The sequence below is a fragment of the Eublepharis macularius genome, chromosome 5 (assembly GCF_028583425.1).
Source record: "Eublepharis macularius isolate TG4126 chromosome 5, MPM_Emac_v1.0, whole genome shotgun sequence".
Taxonomy (NCBI): Eukaryota; Metazoa; Chordata; class Lepidosauria; order Squamata; family Eublepharidae; genus Eublepharis; species Eublepharis macularius.
Genome location: NC_072794.1, coordinates 174,530,133 through 174,537,660, shown reverse-complemented (window position 1 = coordinate 174,537,660; position 7,528 = coordinate 174,530,133).

Sequence of the window (7,528 nt, the reverse complement as noted above, 5' to 3'; positions counted from 1 at the left end):
TTTTCTACCTCTGCCGCTTCACAGGACAAACCTCTCCACCCATTTCTTTTCCTGTCAGGAGGGGGGAAACTGTTTGTATCCTATTTGTGGCATTTGGATGAGACTTGAGCGGGGGCCTTCCCCAGTCTTCCTACATGCATGTTGGGGGGGAGGGGGGTGGAAAGTGGGAACTTTCCAAGCAAATATGTTTGCAGGAATTTGCAAATAAAAATCCACAGCATTCCCAGTTTGGGAAGCTAAGCACAGTGCCTAATTTCTAGGAAAACTGTGGGGCTCAACACTGGGAATATAAACTGGGGGTACTTTTGCCTCCCCCCTTCCCCTGGTAGGCAACAGTTGTCCTGGGCAAGCTGGGAAATAAACCCAGACCTTCTGTAGGAAGCCGTCTGGCCCCAGCACAGCACCTGCCAGGCCAAGTCATGGTTCTAAGTCAGCCTTTATTGATTTATTCTCACTCTAGCCTGGAAGATGGCTTCTTACCTCCACAAGGCCAACTTGGCCACCTGAATCCATGCTATGGTAACATCAAGACTCAACTATTGTAATGCACTATACATTGGTCTCCCATCCAAATTAACTAGGAGACTCCAATTGCTGCAAAATGCTGCAGCTCAACTGTTATCAGGAGCCAGCAGGAGCTTGAACATCCTACGGTCTCTTCACTGGCTACCCATCAGTTACAGTGCTCAGTTCAAGGTATTGGCTATTACATACCAAGCTCTTCACAGTCTTGGTCCAGTGCACCTATGGGACCTCCTCCCTCTCTATGTCCCTCCACGGCAGCTTCGCTCATCTGAACAGGGTCTCTTGCAGGTGCCAGCCTGTACATAGGCAAAATCAACAGCAGCCCGTACACGGGCTTTCTCTGTGGTGGCTCTTACCCTATGGAACCTCTCCTGAGGAGGTCAGGAGAGGCCCCACACTCCTGGCTTTCCGCAAACAATGCAAAACGGAGTTATTCAAAAAGGCCTTTTTCTCAGCTAAGAGGGTGGTATTGTAGGAAAAGGGTTCCAGATGTTTCGCTGATGAGTTAGGAACCATAGATTTCACCATTATGTTGCCTTACATATTATCTGTTGCTTTAAATATGTACTCCTGTATACTGCTTGTGCTTCATGTGAAGTCCTAGAATTGATTATGTTCTGTTTCAGCGATTCTTCAACTCTGAATTGGATCCGTGCTAATGCTGTATCTTTGTAACATCCTATGACATTGTTTATGGAAATGTCCTTGATACTAAAATCAAAAAGAGTCCAGTAGCACCTTTAAGACTAACCAATTTTATTGTAGCATAAGCTTTCGAGAATCAAGTGCTCTTCGTCAGATGCATAGTACATCTGACGAAGAGAACTTGATTCTCGAAAGCTTATGCCTCAATAAAATTGGTTAGTCTTAAAGGTGCTACTGGACTCTTTTTGATTTTGCTACTACAGACTAACACGGCTACCTCCTCTGGGTCCTTGATACTGATTGTATTAATCTCACACTATGTAATCTGCCTTGAGTCTCAGTGAGAAAGGAGGACTATGAATGACATAAATAAAAATAAAATAATTCAAAAACCCATTCTCTACTTTTTTGGACAATTTGTCACTCAGGGCCACAACAAATAACGAGCTCTCCCCACCGTGGAATCCCATATTCTAACCCCTCCCTGAAAGGGCAGCAGCTGTGCTTGTCAGCTGAGTCTTATCTCGTGAGCTTGAAGGGGGAGCAGGCTGTTGGTGGGGCTTCTGGAGGGGGGGGGCTCCTTTGCCATGAGCAGTTCCTCAACTCTCTTCACAGCAACTAAAGCTCCTAAAACTCTCCCTCCCTTCTTTCCTCCTTTCCATAGGACCTCCAGCAAGCAGGCAGGCAGGCAAGCCCAGCTTATTCAAAGCACAGAATTTGAAAAGGTTTGCACAGAGAGCACACAGTTGAGAAGGATATTGAAGGAGGCAGACCCAGAAGCGCCCCTGGCTTCCCCTCGGCTAACATCAAGGACATGGAACACACAACCCCTCCCCCCCCCACACACACACATCAGTGCCCACCACTCCCCAAAAACACTCTAGACAATGGCAGCTGCAACAACTACTGTGTTAAGAATTCAGCGAGCATTGCTGGTGAACGACACCTTGTGCTGGACTTGTGATGGGGCTGCGGCTGACTAAGAGGCATTCTCTTGCATTCTCGCTTCCAGGCCCCCCTGGGAACACACCCAGCTCAGGCACACGGGGGCAAATACAAGGCGGGTCCGTCTCCCAGGCAAGAGCCTGTCCATTGGGTGTCACTGCTACTGCCACCAGCATCACTAGGAAGCTTTACCCTGGCCCCAGGAATCCAGAGCCTGCTTAACCCTAACCCTAACGCCTGTGGCGATCTGCGTCCTTTTGGCCACCCCCTACATTATGATATTTCATGTGGAAACATCCCGAAAAAGCTCAGGGGACACATTTGACCACCCAGAGCAAAATATCAGGAGAGCTTAAGTAAACAAGACTGGAGTTCAGCAAGGAGGACAACAGATGGAGAGGCAGCCATCAGCACGAGAGAACAGGCAGAAAGGCCAGCCGGGAAAGGAGAGAGGCGTTGGCAGTAGCAGGAGATGCCGGGAGTTCAGGCAGAATGCCGTCGTCGTTGGGAAAGGCCCTGTTAAGGCCACGCTCAACAGTCTGACCTCTGCCGCAAAAGCAGCTCGCTGGAGTCTTTCTAGGGGAGGGGCCCTGGCTCAGCAGCGGAGCCCTCCCTTGCACGCAGCCAGCCCCAGGTTCCCATCTTGGCAGGTGCTGGGAAGACGTTTCTCCGCCTGAGACCCAGGGCGACCCCAGCTCTGGTTCGGCAAAGGCCTCTCTGCCTTGTGGAAGGGTGGAGGGGGTAAGGATCCTGCCGAGGAATTACAAAAGACTCCACAAGTTGGTTTTTTTGAAGCTTTATTGTAAGTCCTAGCATCATGATATTACGAAGGCTTTGTTAGGAAGAAGGCACATGAAAAAAACAGTCACACCTATATTTCAGAGATAACTAGTTCCCCCCCCCCTTTGCGGGGGCTGGGCCTTCAGGCTTAGAGAACGCGAGGCCAATCGGCCAGGCTCCCAGCTCCACAACCTTGGAAGAGAAACCCAGCTGCACAACAGCCTGGCATAGGGTCCATTTCAGGCAGGGAGAGATCCATCTCTGACTTGTCTTTCTGAGGGTCTTGTTCTAGAAGAGGGAGCCGTGTAGACAACAGACAGGAACGGTCCCAAATAATTCCCCTGAAACACGCCAAGAGCGCTCGGCACGCGCAAGGCCGGGCATGGGAACGGAGAGCCCGTGGAGGGGGGGAGGCGGCCTTTCCGCCTTCGGAAGCCTTGAGGAGTTTCCAGTCGGAACTTCAGCGCAGCCTTGCTCAGCTGAACTCAGCCTGGTGACCGCTGCCTGCATCTGTGAAGAGCAGGAAGCTGCATGAGGCCAAGATGCCCACTCAAGACGAGTCAACTCTGTTCCGTGGAAACTGTTCACACAACTCCGCAGGTCTGGATGCCGGGAGGACGCTCGTCCACTGACTCTACGCTTCCCCAAAGGATGGACTAGGGGCAGAGAGCCCGAGAAGCGGTGCCGGAGAGACTGCGTTGACTCAGCTGTGCTTGGTTGTTGTGGGTTTTCCGGGCTGTATTGCCGTGGTCTTGGCATTGTAGTTCCTGACGTTTCGCCAGCAGCTGTGGCTGGCATCTTCAGAGGTGTAGCACCAAAAGACAGGGATCTCTCAGTGTCACAGCTACACCTCTGAAGATGCCAGCCACAGCTGCTGGCGAAACGTCAGGAACTACAATGCCAAGACCACGGCAATACAGCCCGGAAAACCCACAACAGCCATCGTTCTCCAGCCGTGAAAGCCCTCGACAATACATCAGCTGTGCTTGTTCCTCACTCTCTCTTTTCATAAAATGTAGGGAAAGGACACGTTGCTTCCAGCCCGTCATTATTTCTGCTGGAGAGCTTTGATACAAATTAGCTCTCTTAATTCTCCCTCTTTTCAGGTGGATAAAGACTGGCTTGTTTAGGTGACTGGCAGTTGTTGAGAGCCCTTGCTGCTGGACTGCCAGGTGTCCCCAGGAGAGAAGTCTGTGACAAGACAGCAAACCTGGGTCTGCTAGAGAGTTGCTGTAGCACTGTGGTTGAGTGGTTGGGCTGTGAATGAGCACTCTGCCAGTTCGACTCCCTCCACTGCCACGAGCTCAGCTGGTGGCCTTGGGAAAGGCTCTCCGCTCAGCCCTTTTTTTTACACTCCAGAGAGCTGATGCCAGTCCGAGGAGACAGTTCTGAGCTACAGGGACTGGTGGCCAGAGTCACCTGAAGGCAGGGGCATATGACATTTGTCCCATCTAATTCTGAACACAGCTTGCTTAAGGGTGAAGCAAGAGATGTACCAAGGAAGAGACAAGGGGGTGTGGAATGCATGTCTCTCTTGGCAGGGAGCTCGCTCAGAGCCACAGGGTTGGGCATAGCGATGCAAGTATCTGAGCGGCTCATTGCCACTGGCTACATAATTTGGTGGCTACAGTGCCTGATTAACTGGGTGGCTGAGGCAGCCAGGACTTTGGAACACAGAGAGCTGGAAGGACCCCCAAGGGCCATGTAGTCCAGCCCCCTGCACCACGCAGGAAGTTCACACTGACCACCCCACCTCCCCCAGCCCCCGATCCCTGCTTTATGCTCACAGGAAGGCAAAAACCCTCCAGGATCCCTGGCCAAAGGAGAAGGGCCCCAGAGCCTGCACACTCACTCTCCCCTGGGACAGGCAGATCTCCCCCACCCCTCTGAAGCTGAACCTGGCCAGAGCGAAACACAGGACCCGTTTTGCGGTCAGCACAGCCCCCAACAGTACAGGAGCCCGTGGGCCCAGGTTAGGCAAGGATGGGAGGAAAGACAAGCGCTTGAGGATCAGGGCCTGGTGAGCCAAGCAGGATCCCAGCGCCACTGGAGATGCCGCTGACTGGAAAGGGCTGGATGCTTCTGGGACTGGCCTGACTATAAAGCCCTGAGACGGGGGCCAGGGGTGGGGGCAACCACAGCCATCACTGCAGAGCAGCACTTGTTCCCTTAGGTAGTTCCGGGGGCTCTGCAGCAGGCACCAGAGGCCTGGGATAGAACCAGGGACCTCTGCTGAATGTCCAGCTTCCCCTTCCCCAAGACAGACAGGCCTTGGATGCCATGGGATCAATGCCTGCAAACTGTCCCCCCCCCCCCTCGCCCACCCTTGGGCCAACAGACATCCGTCCTCATTTCCAGCAGTCTGAAATCACCTTTCCCTTCCTTCCTTCCTTCCTTCCTTCCTTCCTTCCTTCCTTCCTTCCTTCCTTCCTTCCTTCCTTCCTTCCTTCCTTCCTTCCTTCCTTCCTTCCTTCCTTCCTTCCTTCCTTCCTTCCTTCCTTCCTTCCTTCCTTCCTTCCTTCCTTCCTTCCTTCCTTCCTTCCTTCCTTCCTTCCTTCCTTCCTTCCTTCCTTCCTTCCTTCTCTCCCCCTCCACTGCTTTCTTCATGGCCTGTTTAGATGGTAAACTGGGGCGGGGGCGGGGGGGGGGATAAGTGTCTGTCTCCAGCTGCCCAAGCAACAGGAACAGCCACAGCGGCCAGGCACCGGGTCTGGGGGTGGTCAGCCCCAAGGCTTGGCCGTGCATGACCCGCTGCATCAGCCGTTTGGCTGTCAGACCTGCGACTTCCCCTGCTGCAGCCTGGCAGGGCTGGGGAGGAAGGAGGGGCAGCCTGTGCGGAATGTGGGGCTGCCCGCGCTCCGCTTCCAGCGTGGGGGGCATCAGTGCTCTGCGTTTCCTCGCTCCCCACCCTGCTCTCCTTCCAAAATACCGTTAGAGCTGCTAGGTTTAATCAGCTTGTTGGTGCAATTAAATAAACCTTCCATTGCTCCTCCCCACGGCACCAGATTCAACGGAAAAGACCACCCTCTTCACAGCAGCACTTCCTCGGCATCTCGGGATGTGTTGGCCGTGGCAGGCAGTGAATCTCTAGCACAGTGGAGATCCCGCCAACTCCGCCAGGGCACGACTCCTAAATCAGATCAGAACAGCCCCTGGGTGGAAGCTCTGCCACCGCCAAACATGCCTCAAAGCCCTAGTTGGGCATCTCTCAACAGAACCATACCTGGGTCATTTGGACTGGGGTGAAGATTCTATGCCTTGCTTTCTGGGCATATATTGGGGTGTCCCAGACCTGCCAGCTGCTCTAAAAAAGGTGCACACACCACTACGCTGGTTTTCACAGTTTCCATCTGCCATGCAACTGTAGCATGGGCATGTTCTGGGATGCGCTCCTGCTGCGCATGGGCCGTTTGGGCTCCTCATCAGCCACTGTGGGCTGAGAATGTAGCTTCTGGGGTGGGTGTGGGGGTCTCTGCAGAGGATGGTCAGGGGGCAGAGGGCAAGCTTCCTGGCAGGGAAGTCTGCCAAATCTGAGCTTCTCTGGAGAAGCCTCCCAGACTCTATGGCACTCCGTGCCACAGCCACACCCAAAGGAGCCTGGAGTCTTGGGGCACCTGCAAGGTTTTTGTGGACTTGGGCCGGCTTCCCTGGACCCATAAGGCAAGCAGGGCCTCACAAGGCAGACATCCCTAGGCGAGGAGGAAAACGTTGGAAGCAGGAAAGCCAAAGGGGCTGTCAGGCGCCCTTCTGGACAGCAGCTCCCCAGCCATGAAAAAGAGCCGGGGTTCGCAGGTGTTGACGAGCTCTGCAAAGGCCTCTCACCAATTAGTGCACTTTTCTTGATTATATTTGACTTTTGCCTAATTATGTCTCTCCATGGACTGCTTGCGTTTCATGGCCCCTTGACCCGTCCGTCCGTCTGTCTGTCTGTCTGTCTGTCTGTCCGTCCATCTGTCCATCTTGCTGCTGCCCCTCTGGAGTTTATCACCACATACTACTCTCAATTCTCAATTACAGTAAAATGGAGATTATTACATTACAGTCAAATGTAGCATAGGCAAGATTATTTATATGGCAGCCAGAACAGAATCTTGGGCTGAGCGCCGATGCGGTCCAGTGGCTAGAGGACCAGACAAGAGACGGGGAGGTGCAGGTGCAGGTGCAGGCCTCTCCTGAGCCCTGAAACTTGCTTGCTGACTTTGGGCCACTTGCTCTCTCTCAGGCAAGCCTACCTTAAGGGTTGTTGTCAGGACAGAATAGGACAAACCATGCCCACCAACCTGATCGCCTAGGAACAAGGGTGAAATGCCCACGCCAGGGAAATTCCTGGATATTTGGGGGTGGAGCCTGGAGAGGGTGGGGTTTGGGGAGGGGAGGGGCCTCAGCAGGGTACGAAGCCAGAGAGTTCAACCTCCAGAGCAGCCGTTTTCTCCAGGTAGAACTCATCTGCCATCTGGAGGTCAGTTGCAATTCTCCAGACCCTACTTGGAGGCAACCCTAGTAAGGACCATCTTTTTTTTTTAAAAAAGCATTTTTAAAATTATGTTTTACTTTATAAACCAGCCCTAGCATGATTTCTGGGCAGGTGGCACAGAAATTTTCTAAATAAATTTATTTTAAAGAACAAAGAGAT